Source organism: Calidris pugnax, unplaced genomic scaffold (assembly GCF_001431845.1).
Source record: "Calidris pugnax isolate Ruff unplaced genomic scaffold, ASM143184v1 scaffold41, whole genome shotgun sequence".
Lineage (NCBI taxonomy): Eukaryota > Metazoa > Chordata > Aves > Charadriiformes > Scolopacidae > Calidris > Calidris pugnax.
The window spans coordinates 14,513,870-14,530,633 of record NW_015094509.1 but is presented as its reverse complement, the minus strand read 5'-3'; positions in this window follow the sequence as shown (position 1 = coordinate 14,530,633).

The window sequence follows — 16,764 nt, the reverse complement described above, 5'->3', positions numbered from 1 at the left end:
TATCACCCCTATTGTTTACATTTGTCACACTATTGATTACATGCTTTCTTCTCTTTGATATTTTCAGGAACATACTTACTAAAATCAACAAAATTCTGCAAAGGGATCATCCCATTAGACAGAATTACAGTGTGACATGATTAGTGCCAGAATAAGCAGATGACAAAGATTTACTGCTACATGATGGACTACCTTCCCTAAGACTGCTTGAGTTTTCCCATTAGTTCATTTTGAACAGTGCACTCCACACAAAGACATATGGATGCTAGGGCTTTCGGGCAATGCTAACGTAGAATTAACTCAAATAGCCTAGAGACAAAAATATCCCAGTTCATCAGTGTATCATGTCACCTACTTATTTTATCATTATTTTTATAATAATAAAGTCTTCATTTTTTACAGAATAGATATCTGAACTTCAGTAGAGCGCCATTCACTGGTCATCTATTCTGGTTTTTGGCACTTCAGGTCTTTTGCATGCCATAGACTGTATTCCATATAGATTTATTTACCTTCAGGTACAGTCTGATTACAAATATAAGCCAGACTTGCAGCCTATGCAGCAAGTATGGTAAAAAGGCATAGTAGGAGGGATATCTGCCTGTCATGCTTAACCATAGATTTTTCAAAACTGTATCATACTCTCATTGCAGTCATTAGGCTTTTACTGCTACTTCCAATGGGAAGTGGATTTCATGGTAACAAAGCTTTTTTTTACTTTTTAAGGTCAATTCTACAAATAGATAATAATAAAAAAAAAAACCCACAAAAAGTTCTTACAAGTCTGGAAAAAGGCAAAAGGGAAAACCAGGTATGTTCGCTGTATGTTCACTTCGGAAGGAGCTAATTTAACTTTTGCTACATTACTGGTTTTGTCTGCTGGTTAGTCATGCTGAGATTAAAAAGGTTACAGGTTATTCAGTAGAACTAATAATCATTATTTCCTTTATTACTAAATATGAATGCAGATATATCTCATAAAAACTAGGACAAAAGCAGCTGGACAAATATATAAACTGAATTGAATTTACAACCTCATTTACAAGGGTAAAAAAGGGTAAATTGTGGCAGTGAGAAGTACACAAGAATCAGGTGGGGAAACAGGTCCAAGAGATCCATCCTTGCAAATATATCTTTCATGCATTACTTTGTTTGTTTAATACATTTTTTTCCAAATAATCCTAAATATGTCTGATGCTTCAGAATAATCCCTAAACAGTACTCAAATAAATATCAAATTTTATTACTGCATATTACACATTATAATGCTGATATCATATATACATTATAGATTCATTTTGTACTACTTTCAAACCAAAGCTTCTCTCTCAAGTGACTCAAGTAACTGTAGCAAAAAAAAGATGGTTTTGGGGAATTAACATCAGGTAATATAAAATTTTCTGAATTATTGTTGTGCTTGTCTTTAACTAATCTTTCCATATCTTTGTTTTTCCTGCTTGTGGTCTCACACAACTAAAAATTTGTTTATGAAAAACAGTTCTGGGTGCATGACCTATCTCTGTGCATGAGATTGTGTGGATTCTTCGATTTGTCTGCCTATATATGATAACCAAAAAGTATTAAAAAAAAATAAATCCAGCATTCTCTAATGACAAGTTCATTTAGTTCTAGCTAAATAGAACACATTACTTTCTTAGTGTCCATGAAGTAAAATCACTTTAGCCTGCTACTTTATACGTCTATTACTGAAGTGTAATGGCCAATTTACAAACCATAAGGACTCAGCAGTTTGGGGGTTGGAACAAGATGGTCTTTAAGGTCCCTTCCAACCCAACCCATTCTATGATTCTATAATCCTATGACTATAGTTCTAAAAGCTTCCACTTAAATACTCTGCAGCAGTGCTTCTATGCTAATTTAAAGAACAAGCTTCCTTTTGACAGTATTTCTAATAACTAGGAATTAAAATATTTTGTGACCTCAGAAATTGATGATTTGTTTAAAAGTTTTGCAAATTTTCTTCCTACAAATCAAAACTGTTGCACTCTTAAAAATCTTTTTGATGACATCACATTTGTCGTGCTGAGGTAGACTTGAAAACCCATTACAGTAAGACAGAACATTAATATGAAAATCTAAATTTTAAGTTACTTTACCTTCAGTCCTTCATCAACGTATTTTTACAATCCACCATATAAGTACATCACTACAAAAATAACTAAGGAAAATGCAGCTAAAATTGCTGGAACCTGAAAGGCTATCAATATCAGCCATTTCAGTTGTTTAGTTAATGATTTCTGGATTATTGAAAACAGACTATTTATTCTCAAATGTCCAATAATATACTAAAAAATAATAATGGGGGAATAATATGAAATGTTTGAAGTAAACAACACAGAACATGTACTGTAATTATAACAAAGAAGTATTTGCTTAAGTGAATCATATTGACATTCAATAAATGAACATTGCCCGGAAGCAGTCACCTTTTATATAGAAAAAAACAAAACTATGAGAAAGCTCTGATATACTAATGAAAGTCTCCATTCTCATAGTAAAAACTGAACACCAGAAGGTCTATAAGCAGAGATAATTTTCATGAGCCTGAGCTTTTTCAAAGTTTTTTTTTTTTTTTCTACAGAGAACTGACATCTATAATAAGCAATAAACTATATAGATTATTTTGTCATAATTTAAAACATCAGATGTTTCTGCAGACAAAACAATAAAAACTAGAATAACATTGATCTCATTGTTATTCTCGGAACTTGAAACAAAGGGAAAAATGCCGAAGTGAAATACGTGCTATCTGCAAATATAAAAAATGTCATAATTCTGCAGGAAAAAGCACATGAAATCTGCCCTTTAACTCAACAAAAAATGTCGTGATATTTGCAGGTTGGAGAAAATAACCTCTTTGACAAGAGCTATTTGACACATTGCTAAAACATGCAGTTTTAATGTTGCTTGCAGTGCCATTTCAGTCTCAAGCCATTATTAAACTATGGACTGTGCAAGCTAAAGCACTGGCTTTCTGGGAACAATGATTCAGTGATGACAATGATGGCACAAACAGCACATTCACACTTACCTTCAGACCAGCAGTCACCTGGTATTAGCTTTTAAAGGATCCATCTGTCTTCCAATATCTTCAGTGCAGATATTTTATCCTTATGTGACATGAAATAAATCTTTAGGAAAAATTCATCTGGCCTGAAATAAGAAGTTTTCATGAGAAAATTGTCAGTGTTTGGAGAAGAGTTATACCTCTAGTGTGATAAAAACAGATAACAGATAACAGTTTATAACTTCTCTTACAGTTCAAACCATGGATGGAATACACCTACGGATAGCCCTTCTATACATGTGTCCGATTGTTCCCCTATATTTCAATCCAAAGTTCTTTACATGTGGGCAGAAACCATTGTCTCACACTTACAAATGTTGCTTTTATGTGATGCAACATTTTGAATTGAGTCTGAAAAGAAGTTGTTTTCAAGAATTACAAAATACTTTGGGTACTCATACATGTGAGAAGTACAGAAGTATTAGATTTAATTTTAAAAAAAAAGGTAATGTCCGGCTCTTTGGGCGAGAATTGTACTTGTACAACTCCTGAAAGCCGATTTGTTTTCAAGGAATGACACGTCTGAAGGCTCCATGACCTCTCTCTACAGTGATTCTAATGCTTCACTTCCTTCACCATCAGAAAAATTTATCCCCTCTCTATAATGCTTGTCCATTACACCCTATTGTAGTCACCAAGAATACACAGAATATTCCCTGTTCACAGAAACTTTTTATACACTTGAAGACAATATTATCTCCTCTTCCCTCTCTCACATATATATATAAGATTCATTCTATCTTTCCTCAGGACCTCATTTTTGCTACCTTTGATCATTCTTCTTAATGTCTATGAGACTTTTTCTAACTGGTTCACTTCTGTCTTGAACTGGAGTGCCCAAAATTACACACATTCCTCATGCAGGAATCTTACAGCTCCCTAGCATCACTGAAGCATTATTCACATAATTTTTTGGCATTACTTTTGATCATACAATGTTTGCAACAATGGCAACACAACATTGACTCTTGTTTCGTTTTGTGGTCCATTTCAACACTTTTCTGCAGACCTGTATATATGGTATATTTGTTCCCTATATTTCTGTAACTAATTATTCTAAATGTGCTTTCCTGTAATTATGTTTATTGACTAGCATCCTTCTCAACTTGGGAGCATTTATCCAGAATTATTTAAAATGTTGGGTCTTTTTTTCCCTATCTCAGTAGGTTTTCCCAGTTTTTTGTTGGAATTAAATTTTAATTGGCATACTTATGCTGTGTCTTCTGCTATAACTGAGTACTGAACAGGACTAGATCCCAAACAGACCCTCACAGAACTCTGTTCAATATATCCTTTTCTTCTGAAGCTGTGAGGAGATAATTCTTCAGTCCCATAGCTGAGAACAATAATATTTTAAAAAGAGAATACATACTTATCAGCTGAGTAATCTGCCTCACAGTGTCTAGAATGTGACAGATTGAAAGACTGAGGTTAATTTGAATTAGGACACACTTTGTTCCCAAAGAGACAGTTCAAATTACAGGATTTAGCAAGGCTACATTGTATCTACCTACAGGCTTCACTGAAATGCCAGATATGGTAAATACAGCATGTCATAAACATACTGAATGCTATTCTCCTTCAAACAAATAAATCATAAATCATTTCTCTGTCATTGCACATTCTTACTGCCTACAAGCTCCAAAAGCAAAACTCTGTACATGTCAAATTTGTTTTTTCATTGGCAGTCAGGGAGCAAGAACTGCAGTGCACAAGTCTAGCTGGAGTCGGATTAGATCATGCTGTCATGCCCACAGCAGTAGTAGAGACACAGCTTGACCACTTGAAAAGGAAAAAGTGTGACTCAGATTTAGTGGCCTGGAATGAGGTGGCAGAGAGACATCCTCTCCAGACAAAGTATTACTTGAGTGTGCAGCAGGTGTAAAATGATTCCAAATCAAAATGACAGTGCTCTGCTTTTACTGATTCCCATGTATGGCAGTTCTGTCCTGCTAATATATTAATAACATATACTAATATGAAGAGAAGAAGGAATAACTGTGGGCTAGAAAAACAAAACCACATTCATCTAGCAGGGAGCAATGGCAAAAATGAAGATGGAAGGAGAAGAGGTGGTAGGTTATAAACAGAAGCTTGTTAGTTACAAGAAGTGCAGCTGAGGGGAAGATACGGTTATACAGAATAGAAAAGCAAGAGCAACAAGTATGTTAAGGTATTTATGATACCTTAGTCATATCAAGGCATCCTAATTTATAGATGCTGGAGATCATGATGCGAACTCAGTAAGTTCGCAGACGACACCAAGCTGGGTGGCAGTGTTGACCTGCTGGAGGGTAGAGAGGCTCTGCAGAGAGATCTAGACAGGCTGGATCGATGGGCCGAGACCAACGGGATGAGTTTCAATAAGGCCAAGTGCCAGGTCCTGCACTTGGGTCACAACAACCCCATGCAGCGCTACAGGCTGGGGGCAGAGTGTCTGGAGAGCTGCCGGGCAGAAAAGGACCTGGGGGTGTTGGTTGACTGTTGTCTGAATATGAGCCAGCAGTGTGCCCAGGTGGCCAAGAAAGCCAATGGTATCCTGGCTTGTATCAGGAACAGTGTGGTGAGTAGGACCGGAGAGGTGATCGTCCCCCTGTACTCGGCACTGGTGAGGCCCCACCTCGAGTACTGACCTGCTACCCACAAATTAATAGTAAGGATTTAATATTTTATATACACAGCACACTTTCCACTCTAGCAGGGCAAGAAACATAATTATGAAGACATATTTTAATATTTAATTTTAACTGAAAGAAAACATCAGAATATAATAAAGTTACCTGGAAAAGATCATACCCCAACATCACTTTATTGGCTCAGGGATACATTGCCTTGCCACACAGAAACTGCATAGACTTCTGTGTCCATCCCTCTTCTTGTCTCAGACCAGTCCAACAAAAGTTCAGTGGAGCTAATCCAGAACGTAAAGAAGGGATAAACCCCCAAAGAATGCAACATGTAAACATGTTGGATATACCCCTCCATAACTAAACTAGTGGCTTGTTAGATACTGACTGCTGAACTCATTCTGCCTCACAGGCTATACTCTCACAACTACCATGCCTCATCCTTTCAGGATAGTTTAGAAGGTGCACACCAATAACTAATACACATCCTTCACCACTCTTTGAAATGTTGTTATAAATTACTGCCATTCTTTCCTTACCCAGAATCTTGAATCAGAAATTTGTTGTAGCAGACTGAATATAATGAAAAGAGATTTGAACAGGCAGTGCTCTCTTTGTTTTCATAATACCATGACACATCAGTAAAATGGAAGAAAGGACAGAGAATGTAACATAACAAACCTTAACACCATGAAACAAGTGAGTATTTTGGGAGGTAAAGGGATATACATAGGAGGAATGAAAAATGAGTTAACAGTAATCATAACTTAGATGCAAAATTATCTGTATTTGGCCCTGAAGAGAAAGTAAAATTTCAGGTTTTTGTATTCCTTAGATAATAAGACAAAAAATCTGCTTTATTAGTGCATCCTTCTATCATACTTGGGCAAATGTGATCACACAATTCAAGTGACATTGAACTGCTGTATTTGGCTGCTAGCAGATAGACATCTCGGAAGACTAAACAAGAAGCTAAGCTTTTCTCAAAAAAGGTACCAGCCACTGATATCTTTGTCACAAAAACTTTTATTTAAGTACACTATAGTTCCAAATACCCCTAGCAAATAACTTCCAAATATGCTATTTCTCAAAAAGCATCACTGTAGTAAGGGAAAATTTTACAGTCCCGAAAGTATTGGCAATCTTGTTCAGTTTTGTATTTTACCAACTTTTCCTGGGACTTCTGGAAGGCTAAGCCAAAAAATTAATAGTGAGAAGAAGAATAAATGACATTAAAAAAAAAGAGAAAAAACCCCTTACAAATAAAACCAGAATTCCTGCTAAGAACATTTTCTCTTTGGTAAAGTAAAATTCAGTAAAGTATAATCTTATCTCACACTTGATCTAGGAATATTGTCTCTCTCCAAAATAAAGTGTAGTAGATGAGATCCTCTCTTCAGCTACCTTACCTCTTTAGGATGAAAAGAGGAAAAAAAGTATTAAGTGTTGTAACCCTTTAATTTATAATTTGAGCATAAATTATTTGCTTTATTTCTTAAAAAGGAAGGAAATAGCAACCAACCGAAACATCATCAGAAATGTATCCTTAGCACATATGTGACTTTGAATGTATTTTCTTTTGGAATTTAAACTACATATTAAAGAATACTAAATATGATTGCTTAGAATATGCAGAGCTTTACAGAGACCCCACTTCCAAATTTCTGGGAAAGTTTACCCAGGATGCAAATGCCTTGAGCACTAAGCATGGCAGACTGGCTGAGTTTCTTCCTAAATAATTACTGGAACGGAGCTGGGATTCTACTGAATCAATGGTTATACATGAAACTCCAGAGAGTGTTAAAACATGGGTATTACTGAATAAAGTAACAGTTGAAAACTAAGTTATCATCCCTCCCAGAAGCAGAGGTTGTGTGACTAGAAACTACAACTACTATAAAGAAAGTTCTGGAGATGGAACAATATTTTTTGTAGACATAGCGCTAGTGTTCTTGCCAACTGACATCTTTTTCATCCTAAAGAAAATCAAGGCCTTCTATACATTTTGTCTTCTTTTGGGGAAAGAAATTAACTGCATTTTAATTATGTTTATGTTATATGTCATGGTTACAAGACTGGGAACCTTTGTGAGATCTATAGGGAGCATCATAGTGCAAATAATATTCTGGCTTTGATTAGCCACAAAAAGACTCAGGAGCAGCCTTTACTGTTATAAAGTGTAATCTAAACAAAGATTCTAGGGTGAATTAATGTCTTCTTTTCAGACACTAAGTAAAACTAGAAAAATATGCTAACTTAAACGCATACAGTATTTCAGACTGAAAAATAAGCAGCAACTTTCAGACCTTAAAAGGACTATTATGGTTAGTATTAGATTTAGACCATTTTAATGCATGGCATGTGTTCTGTAAGTGGCCGTTTCTTTTTGAGGTTAAGAATTTCCAGGAAAATATGCTATTGGAAAATAATTCCAATTCTGAAAATCATGTTTTGGACAAGTTTTGTCTTGCAGAATGAAAGTTCCCTTAGCATTGTGCTAAAGAAAAATTGCCACACAATGACACTAGGACTTTTTTCTAAGTCATATACAGTTGTATGTATATTCTGAAGTGATAGTCCCAAAGACATTCACTTTCCTATGAGGAAGAGAGATATGTATAATAAATCTTTCTACAAACAATATTATATTATATTGTATTATATTATATTTATTATATTATATTATATTATATTACCAAAAATCAAAGACTTGCATTTAATTCTGTAAGTCAAATCACAGGAAAATCATGAGGAATATTCTATCATGAATGCATTTCTAACCTCAGCATCTGGAATTCTTCCAGAAGGCACAACAGCTATAAGAAAAGCACAGCCCTTTTCCAAGAGGACAACTATTCATATACTTGTTAAAGCTGAACACATCCATAATTATCATACGGAAATGAATGGAGAAGAGTTTTTAATGATTTATGTAGTATGTTAGTTATTTTCCAAAATGTTTTTATACAGAGAAAACTACATAAGTGATAAAATTAATTTTACCCTAGATATGAAGGGTAAGCACCCTAGAGATTTTTGTATCTACAATGAAAATTACATTAAGGAAGTACCTTTTTGGGGGTGACACAACTACTTAGCTTTAGATTAGGAATTCTATTCAATAGACAATTATATTAGCAATATGCTGAGCAGCATCAGCTCTGTTTGGAAAACAATATGACATCCATGCATTTCTATGAATGGATGCCCTGAAGTGCATCCTATATCATCGTAATGGTGAAACTGTAGCTCTAGAGGTACAAATACATCACTGTTATGGTGTCAGTTTTGCTTCAGAAGCAGTTCTACAAAACATTCCTGCCCTTTACCTCATATACAGCTCATGGTTTCTCTTGTCTAGCTCCAATAATAGAAAAAATTATATTCACTTGGGGAGTTTCTCTTTTATGCATATGGACATGTAGTTATAACACTGATTAATCACTGGTATTGTAAACAGTATTTATCAGAAGGACACATTAAAAAATTGTGTGAAATATGTTAAACTTCGTGGCTAAGCATTAATTACTATAATAGATTTTGAGAACCTCAGCAGGTCATTTGGAGAAGTTATTAAATCTTTCCTAGCTTATCTTGGAGTTATCAAAAGAATGACATTAATTATTAACAAGATTTATTAAAGAAAACCATGAAGAACTGCAGGTAATGATTAATATTTCTGCTTAGATGGCAACATCAAATTTGATACAAAAAAAAAGCACTACAGTACCAAGTCAGCATGGTTTCCCACACATGCTAGGCTATGACGTACTTGTAGAGCAATGGAATAGAGTATCAAGGGTCAACAGAGACTGTTCTTGTTCCTAAATCGAATGTCATCTGTCTTTCTTACAAACTAAGCAAATGATGCATCCACATCTAGCTTAAGTGCTGAAGACTGGAGAACTTATAAGAAGCCCAAAGACAAACTTCTGAAGGTGAATTATACCCCAGAGTATTTTAAGATTGGACAAAGGAAATGTATTAGATGTCTACCGAAATTGCCTGTCTGAAGAGGAAGTGTAGTAAGGCCTTGTACTCATGAAGTCATCATAGAAAGCTAATGTTCTAAAAACCAAGAGAAAGGGCACTTCCTGTAATCAGACAAAGCTATGTGTACCACAGCTTGAAGCACAAATCCCAAACACATGAGTCTGGGGTGGTTCCAAAACAGTGATGATTCCAAAACAGTGATGACTGTGAATGCTTCAACATATTTTATAATGACAGTGGGGTGGTTGTAGAAATGAAGCAGGTGGCCATACAGGATGAGCTATTTATAGTTATAAAAGTCTCCTCTCACACCAGTTGCATCCACACAATGGAAACCATCTACATTACACTAATAAGCATTCCTGAAAATGCTTCTTTACAGTTGCAGGTAATGCCTTAGTGTATATTTCATTTCTATTGCCTATACCTATTCTAAATAATAAGTGGACCATAACAGGCCAATTAAAGGTGCTGCTTGCTTGTTGTCAGTGTTCTGATGTACTTCAGTCCATGTCACTCTCTTTACTTGTCTAAGATTGTTATAGAAATGGATTGGAAACCTGGGGAGTTGCAAAATAGGGAAACCAAACTCCTCTCTTCTCATCCACAGATGAGTTTATGAGGTTCAAGAGCACTTATCTTGTATCACTAGAGATTTCAGTCTTAATAAGAAACATTTTAACTCTGTCCCATCCATTTCTACTGAAAACTTTGTACTAAATAAATAAATAGGAGAGAGTACCTTACCTAGTTTCAACACAAGGGCTATACATTTTGAGGACACAGAAATTATGCATAATTTTTACGAAAATCCAGTTGCAAAATAGAACCGAAGGTTTAGGCTGAAAAGATATGCAATTTATTTGACTACAAAAAATAATCAATGCAAGAGAAAAATGAAGACAGACGCAAAACTTAGGTCATTGAAAGCAAAGCACAGAAAATAAGACAGTGTCTGGGAAAGAAGTTTCATGGCTCAGAAATGCAAGTGCATTTGAATTTTGTGTTTGGTACGGAATAATATATTTCTTTGAAATATCACTTTCCACAGGTAACTCATAAAAAAATAGACTTTGAATCTTGAGGTTGAAATGATATACCCTTTACTAACAGATTTCCCTTGATATAAGAGGCTGTGATGATTTTTTGACTCAACTGGCAACATAAGGGCTCAAAAATTTCTCACAGTTCTGGTATCTCATAAAAGGTCTATTAAAAATGGTGTCATGTAGGTGGAATAAGACACAGCCAGGCCTTTTTATATTTCTACACATGTGCACGTGATCCATTCATTGCATAGTACAAGATGTGGTATGCTACAACAAGACAAAAATCAAAGATTGCTCTCATTCTTTTAGTTTTGATCAACTGCTAGGTTGATTTCGCATGATGATTCATAAAATCTCCGACTTACCGTCCATCATAGGAATTTAAATCTCCTGTTTCATTTTGTGGGATTTTTTTTTCTTTCTTTTTGGTATCCCATGAAAATGATAATTTTGGAATTATAAGAATAAGAAAATGATACTTGAAATGGAAGAAATAATTTGGTTCCTTTAAAAATACAATATAACAGTATGAATCATAGAATACAGAAATAGATTTGTTTCCTTAGTAGTTGTTTTCAGCTAATCAAAAGAAATTTTAAATGCTTGTACATCTTTCCCACAACACAGAGCAAAATCCACTCTGTTATACAGTAAATGTATAGGATATCCACTAATATCAATGTTGCTATACAGTAAAGTGAAAATAGCTCCAATCTATCAAAAAAAAAAAGGTCATTCAGCATCAAAGACTGGAATAAATTGTGACCTCTCTTCTTTTTAATCTGAACAAACACACACAATTATATATATATATTTTTTAATTATTATTTTGAATTAATTTCAGTCCTGGGAGTTCCAGGGATGCCAAAGTAATGAGTTATAATCCTTTGAAATCTATCAATAATTGTTTAGCAGAAACTCTGACATTTTCTCATCTCTAGTTCAGGAGAACCATTAGATGTCACTAAAATAATTTAACAACAGATGTCTTAACAGCATGACTTTATTAATATTGTCCATACATTTTCTATGCTAATATGCAGCTCAAATCAAAGGTCTTTCAGAGTTTCAGATTGTATGGCCTTCATATCACAAGGAAGGCAAGGCCATAAGGAACATGTATCATTGAGAAGGAATTCACTAAACAGAGTGCTAAATCTTCTGAAATTTCTAGTTAAGTCCCTCTGACTCTCACAACAGAACTGAAACTCTATTTACATATTAAAATTGTTCCATAAATTTTAACGAAAATAAAGATTTCCTATTGATCTGATATTAAGACAATAAAAAGCTACCTGATATTTTGACAATCATTAATTCCTTATTTTCTGCAATAGAAGAAGCGAAGTACAATACACCAGAGAAGTAAACATTTTTCTCTTACCCTCAAAATCTTCACAGAAGAATGCACTAGCATAAAAAGACCCAAAATCTCTCATCCATAACTTAAGGGACTTATGAACAGGTGAAAAGATGAAGGAGAAAAAAGTTGGTGACTTTTAAAGCTTCTCAGTTTTAGGTTTAGCTCAGCATCTTCAGATGTGCAATCTGAAGTAGAACAGCCTCACAGATGGTGTAACTGTGTTTCTTCAATGCAGGTCCTCAATGCACAACTGATTTCACACTGATATTGACTCTCTACACAGCTGTGCAGACATCTGGTAATATATATTTCAAAACATATTTTAGAACAAGTACTTGACTTTAAAGCTAAATGAACTTTTTTTTTCAGTGAGTCATTAATCATTGAAAAAATGCGACTTTGGATAAACCAAATATGATTTGAATTGATGAGTAGTTTTCACTGAAATGAAAATGGTAAAAGTTCAAAAAATATCCAAACTATTTTTTCTGACATCTTCAGAACTCTCTGCTACTGGTGATAATGAAGAATTAGAATTATGGAATCTAGAAAAAAGTATTTTTATTTTCTCTAAATACCAATATCTCTTTCTGGAGGGATGATTATTTTTCTAACCTATGCGATACAGAACACAGTCAATGTAAAAACTGGGAACAAGTTTCTGGCATTTCTCGTAACTGCCAGGTTCAAGAGTTCCCTCAAGGGGAACACTTCCAGCAAACAAGGAGCATCAAAAAAAGGTTTCACTTATCTGGCAACAGTGACCCAAAATCATAGCTATTGAATTAATGAATTTCCATCCAGTCTGTTTTGCAAATTTAGAGATGCTTCTCTAGACCTTCATTTTTTCAGATGTAATTTAAGTAAAAAATGAAGAATGACTACAAAAAGTAAGAAAAAATAAATGGAAGTAGTTTAACCGTGGTTTTAATTTTTTATGAGTCACAAAATAAAGTTATAGTTGTTATTTTTTATATATAATTTTTCATCTTTATTAATATCTGCTTATAAAGTAGTATCTTAAAAGTTCATGGTCTATTACAGAGCAACTACAATGCATTGTAGTGAGACCTGAGCCTGTAACAATTTTTTGATCAGATGTTAAATACAGTTTACAGCATTTTCAATGAAAACTTCTTGATTTTGCAGTGTGGTTAGAAATTTTCCTCAGACCAAAATGCCATTTGGCTATACGTGTTACCCTCAAGACCTTATCTCTAGCTACCCTAGGGAAAATATTCTCTTGAGATATGCAAGAAAACTGAGGGTTACTTAACAAACCAGTGTGCAAACAATATATTAGAAAAAGAAATTTTAAAGACTTGTAGCAAGCGACATTTTAGGGTATAGTGATTATGAGTTGCCACCATTCAAGAAGTCCCCAAGCACAGTAGAGCAGTTCGAATTAGGAAAGTAAGGGTACTGAAAACTTTTTAGCTTAATACCTTTACAGGCTTGATATTGCCTAACACAGATATATACCACAACTGTACAAAAAGGTTTCTATCATGAGCTAGTTATCCCACTGATGTAATAAAATGGGCTGCACTAGAAGTTGTCCTTTAGGCAAAAGGATGAAGAAATGCATTGTCCTTTAAACAAACTGTCTCTCTCTCCTATTACTTGGTGAACTGTGATCAATAGACTACCTCCAGACTGACTATAGAAAGCAGGATTTCTTGTGTACTGAAAGAACTGCATGCTGATGATCTTCACTGAGGTCAGTAAATAAATTAATAAACATTTTTGCTCTACTACAGTCATGTATGAAGCCACATGCTATAAAAAAAAAAAAGCATAACAGTAAGGTATTGCAGTGAATACTCTCCAGTTGGCTACTGCACTCAGGTCTTCATCTGGTAAAAGAGTTAGATATTCATTGATCATTGTAAGCCTTGATATATAATACTGCACTACATCCATTTTCTAATGCCTTGCACTATTCCAGAACATTTTGCTGATTAATACTGGTTCTTGGCACACAGTTCTACATGTTCCTGATTAATGCAGTCTAAGGTTGCTCCCCTCTTTTTTTTTTAACATTACTAATGAATAGGCAAAGCAAAACTGTGCACTTCCACAAACGCTCTCCCAGCTATGATATAGACTTGGCAGCTGGATTGTTAATGTTATGTTGTAAATGCTCTTTGGACAATCATTCGCTGAATATCATATAAAACATTTTAACTGTTCTCATTACAAGCTATTCTTCCATTCCAATGTCTCATGTACTATTTCTTAGTCATTAACAGGCGCATTAATACATTTTCATATCTTATATCATAGTCTTTGCTTCTGTTGTGTGCTGTAGAAGTCTTGACAAAATGTAAGAAATGTTAATAGCAAATCAGATATTTTAGTAGACACACTGGTAAAGTTAAATAAACGAATTAAGTTTCCAAGCAGGGATTAGGTAGAATTGAGGTCCTTAAACTAATTACTTCAATATCAAAAGCTCCTGCTTAGCTGCTTTGTATAATACAGGATGTATCTAAGTGGGTGGATGTCTCCCTGCTTGAATTTATTTCTCCCTGGAGTTTTAAGTATGTACTGAATCAGAAGTACTCCAGACTGAGCAGCCTGGTGATTATCTCCTTTCTAAATTTCACTGGACTCAGAGGAACCCAGGCATTTCTCAGAACATGTTCAAAACATGCATACACTTACATATAAATGCAGAAAATTAAATATCTTATAAAATATAGTTATGACTGCTGTCTATTCTGAAATGATGGGAGGTAGAGAAGCTGCCATTCATCTTTCTGAAGTGTTAACCTAGTGATTATAAGACTTTCCCATGAAATACTCCCATTGATTTCCAAACCCTCCTACACCTGTGTTTCCAAAGCACACATTTTCCAAACAACTGGGAGTGAGAAAACAGATTAAGAGAAAGGCACTCCGCAAGGATAATGTCCTTGTGAAACCTAGGGGAAATGAAAGAGGGGGAGGTGAGAAAGACTAGCCGCTTCCCTACACTATTTCTGCATGTCAGAATGCAGAATTACTCCTATGAGCTGTGAATAATGAGTGTCTGAAACACTAGAATAGAGAGTCAATTGCTTCTGCCAACCTACTCCAGTCCGGTAAAGCTTGACTTCTTTTCTGCAAAACTCAGACACAAAAACAGACTGCAAGCCCAGCAAAGTTTAAAGCCTTTGAGATTAGGGCTTGCATCTTGTTTGGCAATATATGTGGACTTTAACTGCTTTATGCTGAATGAAACTCTTCTTTCTGCAGAGGGTTTGTACCAGTAGGACATTATATAAAAACTGACACATTTACTGCCTCTTTTAAAGGAAAAGATTCCTGCTTTGAAATACGCAGGGACTTCTGGGGCCCCAGTGTCAAAAATACAGAGTCCTGCAGCACATGTTCATGCTTGAGAGAGAGGTGGTGTTTCAACACAGTATGGCAGACAGCAACTGTTGCTTGTGTGATTTTTAGAACACACAGGAAAAGTATCAAACAGTAGTTTGTGATTAACAATAAAAGAAATATACTAGAGGAAAGGAAAGTATGACATTTTTTCACTTCTAGCACTTAAAATGCATCAGGAATCATCATATTTACATATAAAGTAATGGTACAGTAATATTTGATGTACTTAATGTAGAAGATCATCATTGTCTTTCTGACTGCCTTTCTAATGGATGTTTAGAAACTGCACAAAAGCAACCAGCAAGCTGCATCCTGATCTTATAAATGACCTCATCATCAGGAGAATACTGAAACCCTCCCAGCTCATAGGCTATCAACCTGTCAGTAGCACCCCTCACATAGGTTCATCAGTATCAATTGAATTAACCTTGTGTAATCACGAAAGCAAAAAGGCGTGAATTAAATCTGTGACAGGATTTAATTTAGCCATCATGAGCAGTTAGGTGATTGTTGACTTTGTCTTTCAAAACTATGATTAATATCGATTTCATAAGCACTGCTGAAACAATATCAAAACTTTCATATAATAGGAAGGTAAAATATTTCAGACAGAAGTGAAGCCAAACACCGTAAATATTGTGATCAAATAGAAATCTAACAGTCATTTTCAAGGATAATGAATGAAAAATTACAATTTCCACAGCTATCATATGTTTTCAAATTGCTCTTTATCCTACTTTTTAAAGATATGAGATTCACACCCTTTCTCCAAGAGAAGCTTTAGGTTTATTATTGCAGAAAACTTCACAGACATTAGAAAACACTTACTGAAAAGCCGTTAGTTGGTGTGATTACAGATGGTCCCAAAAGTGCAGTTTCACATTGGGAAAAACAAACAAAACAAACCCCCAATGCCCACAGACACTATTTGTTGGAATCTCCCTTAAATAATTTTCTGGGATCATAATTTTATAATTTTTTTTCAGAATAAAAGCAGCATTTTTCAGGTTCTTTTTTTTTTTTGTTTCTTTGCTTTAATTTAGAAATGTTAATCACCATTTCCCTTTTGAAGTTTCCTTAATGGTCAAATATTAAGAGGCTTACACTGCTGTATAACTATTTTAGCAATGGTTACTTTCAATGAATCAGATTTCAATTTCAGTTTTATTCATAATTTTAAATAGTTTTTGGAATTTCTATGCTGGACTCTGTCAGCTCAATAAATAAACCACGTGTGGGCGTTAGTGAAATCAAAGATCCAAA